Source organism: Panthera uncia, chromosome D1, assembly GCF_023721935.1.
Source record: "Panthera uncia isolate 11264 chromosome D1, Puncia_PCG_1.0, whole genome shotgun sequence".
Classification (NCBI taxonomy): Eukaryota; Metazoa; Chordata; class Mammalia; order Carnivora; family Felidae; genus Panthera; species Panthera uncia.
The window spans coordinates 108,322,838-108,335,586 of NC_064808.1; the positions used below are offsets into that span (position 1 = coordinate 108,322,838).

Here is a 12,749-nt window from a genome sequence, read left to right on the forward strand (position 1 = left end):
GGGGTAGGGAGCTAGGAGAAATGCAAACCCGACTGTCAGGAAAACAGACTTCTAGCCCCAAGATGATTGCTCAGGATCTGTGTGCTTGGACGAGCCCCTTCGTCTCAGTTTTTCATCTCTAAAATGAGAGTTCTTTTTTTTTTTTTTAATTTTTTTTTTAACGTTTATTTATTTTTGAGACAGAGAGAGACAGGGCATGAACGGGGGAGGGGCAGAGAGAGAGGGAGACACAGAATCGGAAAAAGGCTCCAGGCTCTGAGCCGTCAGCCCAGAGCCCGACGCGGGGCTCGAACTCACGGACCGCGAGATCGTGACCTGAGCTGAAGTCGGACGCTTAACCGACTGAGCCACCCAGGCGCCCCTAAAATGAGAATTCTAAAACCTGTTTGTTCCATCACCCACCCACTCCCGCCCCCCAGGATTCCTATCAGATCAGGCTGTTAAAAACCTGTAAAATGCAATTCAAGTGAACAGCACTGTTATTCTATAGTCTCATATTTACTCTTAAGATGATTGAGAAAAGCTGAAATCGGTCCCCATTCGTAAGAAGCTAACTCTGAGAAAAGCTGTAAGTAAGTAACACTAAAGGGTCAGTTCGCCGTCCATTGAGACTGAGAGATCCCAGAGATTTAATTCTCTGATACGGAAGTGAATTTGATTCTCGTCTTACAATACGACCAAACTGCTCCCGCCTGCACTCACTACACTGCAATATCTAGAAAGCAGTATTTTTGACACTTCACCATCGAACTTGAATCCCTATTACCTGGCGCCATAAGGCAATAAAAGTGGCCGTGGGCTTTATCATGGGTCCAAAAAATAGGGGTTTGGCCGGGTAAATACTTATTACGAGCATAATAACTGACAGATGCTGTGTTGTACTACAAAAGCCACTCAGCTTGGAGACACAGGTTCTGGAACCAGCCCTTCTCAACAGTGAATCTACACATCGAGCCATCACGTGTTACGGAATTCGTTGGCCCTTAGCGTCGTTATCTATAAAGTGAAGATAAAAACTGATACTTGGTTAGACTGCGTGGGACACACAAAGTGACAAGGTTTGTGTAAGTATTTGCAATACATAACAGCACAAGCAAATATAAGCTTACTGCAGTACTAGTATCTGTAATAAAACAAGAAGGAAGCTGAGACTCGGTACATCTCAGGGCACCATGAGTCCCTTCCGTTCTGGAAGAGAATGAAACTAAACCTTCCCCAATGACAGATGAAGACAAAAGGCCTTTCATTCACTTAGAGATCTTGCAAGAAGAAAACGAGGGCAGAGAATGGATGAAGGCACTGGTCATGCATGCTGGCCTCCTGCTGAAGTTATCTGGACCTCTTTTGTCCCCACCCCTAAATCTGAGGTAGAAAGGTTTCATTAAGTCTTTGGTTTAATATTAAAACAAACTTACTGTGAATAGCTTTTATCTTACAAAATATTAACTGTAGCACAGAATGTCACTCAGGACAAAGGGTCATTATCACTCACGTATTTTGGTACATTAAGCTATGGTGAAAACGTAAATAAATAATACGGCTAAAAGTACATGAAGTCAATCTGAAAAACATCACTCCCAAAGAAACTGATCAAAAAGAAAGAAACAGCAAAGCTAACGCTGATGAACTCAGAGACACAGTGATGATGGCAATGGAGTAAATGCGGCAAGAAGGAACTGATACAAAGCTCTACTAGCATCTGCTTTCACATAGAGATGTTTACCTGTATCTGAGGGTTAGGGACCAGGATGTATCTTTTTATCTATGTGCTGCACTTTATTTTTATTGGACACTGACATAACAGCACTTTTCCTTATTCTCCATGAACTTTAGATAAGCCATTAAAGGCATCAGTTCATGGCAACATAGGCTTCAAAGATAAACATTTGGAATTTGTTTTAATTGCGTAGGTATCCATCTATCAAACATCCAGATATCTAGAAATATCCAAATTACTGCATATAGAGTTTAACCGGCATGTGATTAAGATGTGGTGGTTGACATGTCCTGGTATTAACCAACAGACCATATGCCCAGTGGCCAGGGCTCCCCAATATCCTTGAAAGATCCGAAAGGCTGACAGAATGAACAATGTGGACAGTGTAACCATTTTTCTTTTCAGAACCATTAACGTGGTCCTATAATTAAACACGTTGAATCAAAAGAGTCTTTACCAATTTCTATCATGAATAAGTATCACAGAAAATTTCTACTTAGCCAGATAGGTATTTATTTTGACAAACTTTGCAGGGGGCAAACATAAAGCTCTTTTAAATTTCAACAACAACACAAAGAAGGTTTGTGTAGATTAATGTTAGTGAAAACTCAGAAAAACGAATTCCTCATAAATCACAAGGTGAACGAGGCATTGGTAAGCAAACCAGTCAGCACAGACAAACGCAGGGGCAGTCAGAAACCTCCTTTGCTAGGACACAGCTCTGAGAATCGGCAAATTCCCTGACTGACATTTTCTTTAGGCTGTATGCAGATGATATCAAAGTTACTGGTTGAGAAGTGAAAAAAATCACAAGTGCTCAGTTATTTGGTGATATGAGGTTAAAGACTGACAGATTTTTCAATTCACATTTTTAAAATGATTATGTCCATACAAAAATCTGAAAGACAAGTTACAAAATAAGAATAAAAGGTTAACAGCTACTAGGAGCAGACTAAAAGGAAAGTATCTCTGGTTTATCACTGATTTCAATTGTCTTGAAGATGCTATCAGTTAAAGTCTGGATATTTGTAGACATTCATTTTGGACGAATCATTGTATAGGTTTCAATAAGCCAAATTATTCTAAGTGGATTATCTTTGCCAGGACACAAGTCATGGTCCTGAAAGCATTTTCAATACTTTAATTCTTATTAATGTACCTTTTCCTACAGTAAAGGAAGGAAGGAGGAAATTATAGAGAACTCCGCATTAGCACACAACAAATTTCATTTCCCTGTCATCCAACCCACTGTTGGCCAGGCAATGTCGGTGTTTGCAATGAAATAATCCAAAGTGAATTAGCCTGGACTCTTGGTTGTAAGTAATAGAAAATGACGCTATGAGATGATTTCATCAGCCGTGAGAAAGAGGGAGAACCAGACTCAACAGTAGTAAGAAAAAGGGACAACTGGAGTCAAAACCACAGCACAATGAGACCATTCCCGCTGCCACTGCTGATTATCACAGCCACAGACTGGACTCCACTGCAGAACAGCAGAGCCACAGATGGACTCCGTGGATGAATATCAGAGCCACAAATGAACTCGGTAGCTGCAAGAGCCACAGACAGACTCCGTGGCTGAATATCGGAGCCACAGACAGACTCTGTGGCTGCGAGAGCCGCAAACTGGACTCCGTGACTGTGATCCCCTAAAGCCAGGTGTTTTCTCTGTCAATACACTCACACATGGTCCCTCCTTTGAGACACCTAACCCTAAATGAAATGGAGATGAGCATAGGGAATTGGTAAGACCACACGCCCGACCTGTTTCTGCACAGCGACCTGGAAAAAAGTACCTGTGTGTTCAGTGTCTGTAGACTCACACAGTTTGGGGAGTTCTCCAACACGGGAAGGATGTCCACCTGCGGGGCAGCTACCCAAGCAAAGAGACCAGTGTTCACAAAAACACATGTGAACTTAGGAAAGGTGTGTGAGATAGAGGACGATGGGCTATGGCATCAGAATAAGTGTTAATTTTGGAATTTCAGCTCCCTATTTCCCAAATTTATAACCTCCAGCGTATTTCCTGTCCTTTCTAAGGATCTACTAGCTTGTAATTCCCCTGAGGGCAAGATCTGTGTCTGACTTGTTTGGGTGGTATTTCCCGCCAGAGGACGAAGCCTGGCCACAAGCCAAAGTTCTAAAACACTTCTTGAATGAACAACAAGGACAAAGTCCACTATGGAATGCTGACAACAGCATATGTCATGTGTCCTAAACCCTTACACGTTTTGTGTGTGTGATTATTTGACATGGATTGCACACCTACCCGACTAAGCTCTGTGAAATCAGGGTCAATGAGTCTAATTTCTGACTGACTGTACTGTGCAGAGTATAGGGTCTGACACTTAGTAAGGGCTAAATAACAGGTGAGTGGGTGAAACTCTGGATATTTTTCGCACCTGCAAATGTGATACAGTATCCTATTTGTTTGGGGGTTTAATGAAAATATCTAAAGGTATTCTTCCAGAGTGAGTGATCACTGTTGTTGTTTCTTTTCTGGACAAAACAAACTCCAGAGTCACAGTTAGTTATAAAATTCTAAACCATAATTGTCTCAGGCAACAGAAAATGGTGTGCCATTGTATTTATTTATCTATTTTGCTCTCATTCATTGATGTTCTCGCCTCCTTGTACCTGCTGAGAGCCCCTCTGGTCCAGGGAACGTGCTTCAGGTTTTATTTCATCAAAGTCAGCATCCTCCAATTTCCAACCCACAGAGCAGGTTCATTTTCTTGAAAAAAATTCGTAAATGAGGGCATGGCTATGTGATACTGGACTTTTGTTATTTCCAAGACCACAAGAGTTGTCTCATACCATGTAAGAAATGAACATATTAAAAATATTATAAATAAGACCCTCACCCCAGCTTCTTCGTCCTATATCCGTGTTTGCTGGTAAGGCGCCGGCAGTAATGCGTGCTTCTAACTGCCGAGCAGACATGCTCAAATAAGAACATTTTATTTTGAAAAAGAAAAGTCATTTTGATAAAAACTGATAAAATCAGGCCTCAGGAGCAACAATAAAATGCAACCCAGTGACAGATGGTTCTGGCACAACGGTGAGGGGCAGGGTTGCCGGATAATGCTTCCTAGGCACAGCTAAGAAACCCAAATAAGGAGAACAAGGATAAGGAGCAGATAAAAACATGTATTTGTGTATGCAACTAATATATACATTTTTTTAAAGCACGAAAATTTCTGAAAAGAGGCACACATTAAATGTCAATACTGAAAGGGTTTAGTGAAAGACCAGTAAAAGGAACAAGGGATTTCATCTGTGTATGTCATCATAATGTTTCGATACCACGTGGAATAGAGATAATCTTAAAAGCATGAGGTGGTGGGTCAGGAGCTGGGCATGTGACAGGGTCAGAAGCAACACGAAATTAGACTGCGGAACAGCAAGTCTGCTTCCTAGAGTAAAATGGAGAAACACCCTCTGAATTCTGCGGAAAATTCATTTTTAGCCCAGCGTGCAGGGTCATGACTGAATTCCATCGAACCGTGCGACAGATCACAGACATTTAAAAATAACCAAAGATTTAACAGTTAATCTTCCAGGTACCCTTTCCGAGGGAGTTTTACAAAAGGCGCTCGTGGAAAGTAAAGCAAGAGGAAGGTACGGGATCCAGAAAAGAGGCCTCACGTGATGAAGGACGGCTAAAGAGGGTCCCAGGGTACCTGCCCTGCAGCAGGTGACAAGTGACCGGTCCAGACCGCAGCAGGAGGGAAGACAGGAGGAGGAGGAGCAGGAGGAGGAGGAAAACCAGGAGTTTAAAAATGACAAGCCAGATGTGTGATGTGGTATGTTCTAGCGCTGTAAAAATTAGGGCTTGTGTGGAAAATCATTGCTTCTGGGAAAAGTGATGGAAGATAAATAGATAATTATGTAAATAAAAGCTATAAGGCAATAAATATGAGGAAAAATAATATGAGTAAAGAATACATCATCTATACTTTTGGCCTCATCAGTGAAAACATACATATGAATTTACCTACACAGAATAGTGTAAGAGCCTGCTACTGGTTTCACTAATTATACTGCAACTATGTTGGGAAAATAAAAGCAGGGAAATAAGGAGGAAATTATATAAGGAAGTTAAAGGAGAACCAGTAATGTCTACCAAAATTGAAACTTCTGAAGAGTTTCTGAAGATAAAGAATACCCAATGGGAAGAGGTTAGTCTCTTCAACAAATGGCGTTGGGAAAACTGGACAGCAACATGCAGAAGAATGAAACTGGACCACTTTCTTACACCATACATAAAAATAAATTCAAGCTGGATTCAAGACCTAAATGTGACACCTGAAACCATGAAAATCCTAGAGGAGAGCACAGACAGTAATTTCTCTGACTGTAGCAACTTCTTCCTAGGTATGTCTCCTAAGGCAAGGGAAACAAAAGCAATAATAAACTATTGGGACTACATCAAAATAAAAAGCTTCTGCACAGCAAAAGAAACAATCAACAAAACTAAAAGGCAACATATGGGAGAAGATATTTGTAAATAATATATCTGATAAAGGGTTATTATCTAAAATAAAGAACTTATACAACTCAACACACAAAACCCAAATAATCCAGATATCCAGATATCCAGAAGACACATGAAAAGATGTTCAACATCACTCATCATCAAGAAAAGGCAAATCAAAAGTACAATAATATATCACCACATACCTGTTGGAATGGCTAAAATCAACAACGTAATCAGTAACAAGTGTTGGTAAAGATGTTGACAAAAAAAGAATCCTCATGCACTGTGGGTGTGAATGCAAACTGGTCCAGACACTGTGGAAAACAGTATGAACATTCCTCAAAAAGTTAAAAATGGAACTAACCCTATGATCCAGTATTGCCACTATTGGGTATTTAGCCAAAGAATACAAAAACACTAACTCAAAGGGATACATGCACCCTTATGTTAATAGTAGCATTATTTACAATAGCCAGATATGGAAACAGCCCAAGTGTCCACTGACTGATGAATGGATAAAGAAGATGTGATTTATACACACACACACAAGATATATACATACAGACACATACACACACATACACACACACACACACACACACAAACATATATATTACTCAGCCATAAAAAAAAGAATGAAATCTTGCCATTTGCAATGACATGGATGGAGCTAGAGAGTATTCTGCTAAGCGAAATTAGTCACAGCAAGACACATACACGATTTCACTCATATGTGGAATTTAACAAACAAAACAAATGAGCAGAGTGGATAAAAGAGGGAGCATGAGGCAAACCAACAAACAGACTCTTAACCATGGAGACCACAGTGATGGTCACTGAAGGGGAGGTGGGTGGGGAACGGGTGAAATTTGTTGTGATGAGCACCGGGTGATGTAATGAAGTGTAGAATCACTATGTTGTACACCTGAAACAAATATTACACTCTATGTTAACTGGAATTTAAATAAACACTTAAACAAACAAAAAAGAATTCTACAGATATACCTTCCAGGGGCACCTGGGTGGCTCAGTCAGTTAAGCATCTGACTTTAGCTCAGGTCACGATCTCACAGTTTGTGGGTTTGAGCCCCATGTCAGGCTCTGTGCTGACAGCCCAGAGCCTAGAGCCTGCTTAAGATTCTGTGTCTCCCTCTCTCTCTGCTCCTCCCCCACCCTCACTCTGTCTCTCTCTGTCTCTCAAAACTAAATAATAAAAAAAAATTTTTTTAAAGATATACCATCCAGAAATATGAATACAACTATCAGAAAAAATAGATGGAAGAATCAAAAGTGACTGTCATTAGAGAGAGGAATTTGGAAGACAAGTGAGGGTGGCTGTGGAAAATCTGGTTTTGAGTATGAGGTTTATAGAGCTATTTACTATTTCTATCTAAACAATATGGCATTATTACTTAGGACATAGTAACTATAAAAGATAAATGAAACAATAGGCTTAGGGTGCTGGGTGGCTCAGTAGATTAAGCATCCAACTCTTGATCTTGATTTAGGTCATGATCTCAGGGTCGTGAGATTGAGCCCCACATTCAGCTCTGTGCTGACAGCATGGAGTCGGCTTGGGATTCTCTATCTTTCGCCCCCTCTTCTGTCAAAATAAATAAACAAACAAGAAAGAAAGAAAGAGAGAGCGAGAGAGAGAGAAAGAAAGAAAGGAAAGAAAAAGAAACAAACAAACAAACAACAGGCTCCAGAAAGGCCAAAAAGAAATGCAATAAAATAAGAAAAGTCAAGACGCAATATTGGACATGAAGAGACAAAATTTATGCTTATAAATATGTATAATAATTTATATTTATAATACAAAGATGTATCTAGAAAATCTCTATGCCAGTCAAGTGAACAATTCTTTCACTTAATAAAAGCGTTCAGTAAGCAAATACAGGATAAGCATATAACACTGAGCAGCTTCCCTACAGACCCCCAGAGGGTATCGTGGTACGTGGGCTGCCTCTGCCACCCAACCCCCCCCCCACTGCCTACAGACACCCCCAGGTCCACGGAGGGAAGCACTTCACCAGGAAATACAGTGTTTGTGGGAAATAATCCCAGGAGTCCAACTCCGTCTGTGGAAGTCGGAAGGACGTCAATCTTTCCCTCCCAACTTCTTGGAGTACAGAGGACACATATCCTGCCTCAGCTCCACCCCCTGGCCTCTCCAGGATCTTTCACGTCCAGCTCACGACTCAAGTTCACACAGAACGACTGGACCGGATCTACTGCAGCGGCAGAGATCCTGGCTTGTGCTTGGCTGGTTCAGTGTCACCGTATTTCCTTTTTCTCAGCACTCTGGAAGGGCTTCACTATCCCCTACTGAAAAGCTTCCTGGTGCCTACTTGTGAGCCTCCCAATATCTTTGGAAAAAGTCTTTATTGCCTATTTTTGTCCAGAGAATGTTGTTGCTTGCAGCTAGAATCCTAACTGATACGAGCACCTGGGGATAAACACAACGAGAAATTGTTACGAGGTATGTAGTAAAATGCCAAAGCCTTACTGAAGAAGATAAAGAAGGCTCAATAATAATAATAAATTACCAGAGAAGTCGAATGTCCAAGTATCTGTCTAAATTCAGTACAATTTCTGAATTCAGAAAATTTCTCAAAAAAATTCAGAAAATTTCTCAAAGACAGTTTACAGAACGTGACGTGATTCTCAAGTTCATCGGGAAATAAAATGCTCAAGAATGCACAGGATAACTTTCAAAAGGAAGGACGATGATAAAGCTATGGTATTGTTACAGGGAAACACAAGTCCATGGAAGTAAGGAGTCTATAATCATAACCTTATTAACGAAGGTGGGAGAATTCCAAATCGCTGGAAGAAACAGACAAGCAATATTTAGGAACTTCTATTACTTATTCGTACCAGAAAGGAAAGCAATTCTTAGAGATCTACAGAGCCAATGTAGGAAAATATTCTTCCACATGAAATGAAAAAGGACACAGTAAGTTAGATATAAAAATCAAAAGCCACAAGGAAGAAAGACTGGCATTAACTTCTGGAGGAGGAAAAGCACCAGTGTCAAAATTAAAGGATAAATGATAATTTGAAAATATTTAATATTCGATCAAAATTAACACCCGGAATATATATTAACCTTCTATATATTAAGAAAAAAACATATACCCAGAAATTAGATTATATGAACAAGATTTCCAAGATTCAATACAAAACACATGGAAGGAAGAATAAATATGATCAATACTGATAGAAGTGAGAAAATTCAAGTTACAATGGCTCAAAATACTTCTTTTTGTGTCCTCTACTTTGGAAACAATTCAAAACTTCAGACAAACAATACTGGAAACATTGAAGAGAAACAAGTACACAAAAGAATTGGAGGGAAAGTGCAACTCATATCCAGGAGGATATGCTGCCATGTTTTATGGAAAGTTTAAGTTATTGAATCAAGTAATTCAAATTCCAGTTTTCTATCATTCAGAAATTATCTTATATTTGCATATATAATAGCATTTATGAAACAATATTTTAAAAACTGAAAACCTGGAGGGTCACCTGGGGGCTCAGTTAGTTCACTGTCCGACTTCAGCTCAGGTCATGATCTCAAAGATCGTGAATTCAAGCCCCGTGACGGGCTCTGTGCTGACAGCTCAGAGCCTGAAGCCTGCTTCAGATTCTATGTCTCCCTCTCTCTCTGCCCCTGCCCTGCTCACACTCTGCCTTTCAAAAAAATAAATAAATAAATAAAATAAAATAAAAAAACATTTAAAAAACTGAAAACGTGGAAATAATTTAATATTCATTGATAGAGCACCGGTTTAAAAGATTGGTCCCACACTGGAACAGAACTGATTGGGAGAAAATGCATCCAGAATTTGGTGACCGGTTCAAGGCCAGAGGTCAGATTCCTGGAGAGACAGATGCAGGCCCCTGGTACTCAGGTTACAACCTGGATGAATAGAAGTATCTGCTTCTCCTTGGCCGAATCAAGGGCTCTAGCCAGAGAGGACGGCAGAAACTCCATTTCCAGCACTGTGCCACCGTTTCTGCACCCCAACGGACGGGAGGAGTGTGCGTTGTTCATGGCCATGACTTCCCTGAAGCACCAGGCTGCAGAGCACTTCTCCCGCAATCAGTCGGCTCTGCCGGGAAGCTGGCCTGCAAAGGATCAGCTTTGTGCAAGGGGCAAAAAGCCAAGAGTTATTTTCACAATTCTGTGATCTGGCAGTGAAACTACTGGCAGCCTGAAACCACCAAGAGTCAGATGATTTCCACCTTGCAAGTCCGTAAAGGTAGAGATCAGGGCTTTAGTGTTCTTTCCCCAATGAGGCGGTGGTTACACATTTCCCAGCACAACACTGCTTTTATTTCTAGCTTCTCATTGTGAAACATTATATAAACATTTACAAGAATGAGGCAGAGCTATCTGTACCAAAAAGAAATAAATTTATGACAAGAAGTCATTTCGAGGACATAACAATTCCATGAAGAACCATGTTTATAGAATAGGATCTTTGTGGAAAAGAAAAGCTTCTATGAATGTGCACATATGTAAATATATAGAATAAAAGCTGCAGGAATTCACATAAAATAGCCAAGCAAGGTTGGCTGTGTGGATCACGGTGGGGTTGGGGTTTGCTTCTCTAAACATCTCTCTACACAGAATATATAACCTAAGATAGAGACTACTTTCAAAATCTGTAATAAGATAATGTCAATATGCTTGTATAACATATTTAAATACTAAAGCTAAATAATAAAGAATAAGGAAATATTTGCCAAACATCCAATGTATTAATAGTTTCAATATGCAAAACTTTCTGATAAAGAATAAAATTAAGAAAGACAGCAATGAATAAATTATACTAATACAGAGGAAGGGCACACAAAATAGTAATTTACCTTCGTGGCAAATGATCATAAACAGAAAAAGAAGAAAATAAAAATAAAGTGTTCAAGCATTCAAAAAATTTCAAATTTAAATATTATTGTTGGACATAAAAACATATATTACAGGTACAGTTACATAGAAACTTGCCCATAGTGCCATTACAATAACTAATTGTAGGGCACATGGGTGACTCAGTCAGTTGAGCGTCCGACTTTCGCTCAGGTCATAATCTTACAGTTCATGAGTTCAAGCCCCACATCAGGCTCTGTGCTGACAGCTCAGAGCCTGGAGCCTGCTTCACATTCTGTGTCTCCTTCTCTCTCTGCCCCTCCCCCACTCATGCTCTTTCTCTCTCTCAAAAATAAAACAAAAACATTAAAAAAAATTTTAGAATATGGGGCGCCTGGATGGCTCAGTCAGTTGAGGGGCTGACTTCAGCTCAGGTCATGATCTCATGGTTCGTGGGTTCGAGCCCCATGTCGGGCTCTGTGCTCGTCGGGTTCAGCTTTGAGCCTGGAGCCTGTTTCAGATTCTATGTCTCCCTCTCTCTCTGCCCCTAACCCACTCGCATTCTGTCTCTGTCTCTCTCAAAAATAAATAAACATTAAAAATTTTTTTTAATTTTAGAATAATTGATATATTTCCTAAAATAATGTTTTCAGTATGTATTGAGAGTCATTAATATCATTACAATTTTTAGCCAAGGTTTTACAGATTTCTGAATATACATTAAGGAAATAGTCACAGATTCAAAAAGCATTTTGGATTAAATATTGTCATTATAGTTTAGACAACTGAAATAATGGATATTCAAAATATACAATAAAGGGCACTAAAAGCATCCTGTAAATCCCTCACTTATTAAGTTATACTTAGGGGTACCTGGGTGGCTCAGTCAGTTGAGCGTCTGACTCTTGCTTTCAGTTCAGGTCATGATCATGACCTCATACTTGTGATATTCAGCTCTGCATCAGGCTCTGTGCTGACAGTGTGGAGCCTTCTTGGGATTATCTCCCTCTCTTTCTCTCCCTCTCCCTCTCTCTCTCAATCTCTCCTACCCTCACTCCCTTTTTCTGCCCCTCACCCCCCCATACACACACTCTCTCGCTCTCTGTCAAACAAAAAACCAAAGTTATATTTACATTCATTTTATTTTTAAAAAGTTGAGACGAGGGGCTACCTGGCTGGCTCAGTTGGTAGCACGTGCAATGCTTGATCTTGGGACTGTGAGTTTGAGCCCCACATTGGGTGCAGAGATTACTTTTAAAACATGTGAAGATTAGACTGGGCAATTTTTATTTGGCAGGGCATAATAAATGACAGCTACTGCTAGTTTTTTTAATGTTCAAAATAAAAAATAAAATTAAAAAGCGAGGTGTATAACGTGATGTACTTGCCTTAACCCCTTCCCCTACTTTTTCCTTACCTAGCTTTCACTTATCATTCAGGATCAACCTGAATGTCACTTTCCTAGAGGAGCTTTGTCTGGCCTCTCTCCACCCAAATTCCCTCTGTTATATATTCAGAGGACACACTGTTCTTCTTCCTTGCAATTATAGTTATCATTTATTATTTTCAAGTTATTTAATGGTAACTTTCACAAGAAACACAAAATATAAATACAAAAGGGGCTATTTGTCTTACATTTAATGTATGTCCAGCATCTAAAACTTGTGAATACTCCA

General features: G+C 39.9%; 1 long non-coding RNA gene across 4 annotated transcripts in view; it reads right to left on the reverse strand.

Moving 5' to 3' along the window:
- LOC125910604 (uncharacterized) overlaps window positions 1–12,749 on the reverse strand; it is a 430,115-nt gene that overhangs the window by 413,905 nt on the left and 3,461 nt on the right. The window contains exon 3 of one of the 4 annotated variants that reach the window (XR_007454108.1): window positions 4,300–4,451. The exons of the other annotated variants lie outside the window; for them this stretch is intronic. This is a non-coding gene — a long non-coding RNA (uncharacterized LOC125910604). Of the gene's footprint in view, window positions 1–4,299; window positions 4,452–12,749 lie in introns of those variants that run through there. 4 annotated transcript variants of the gene reach the window in all.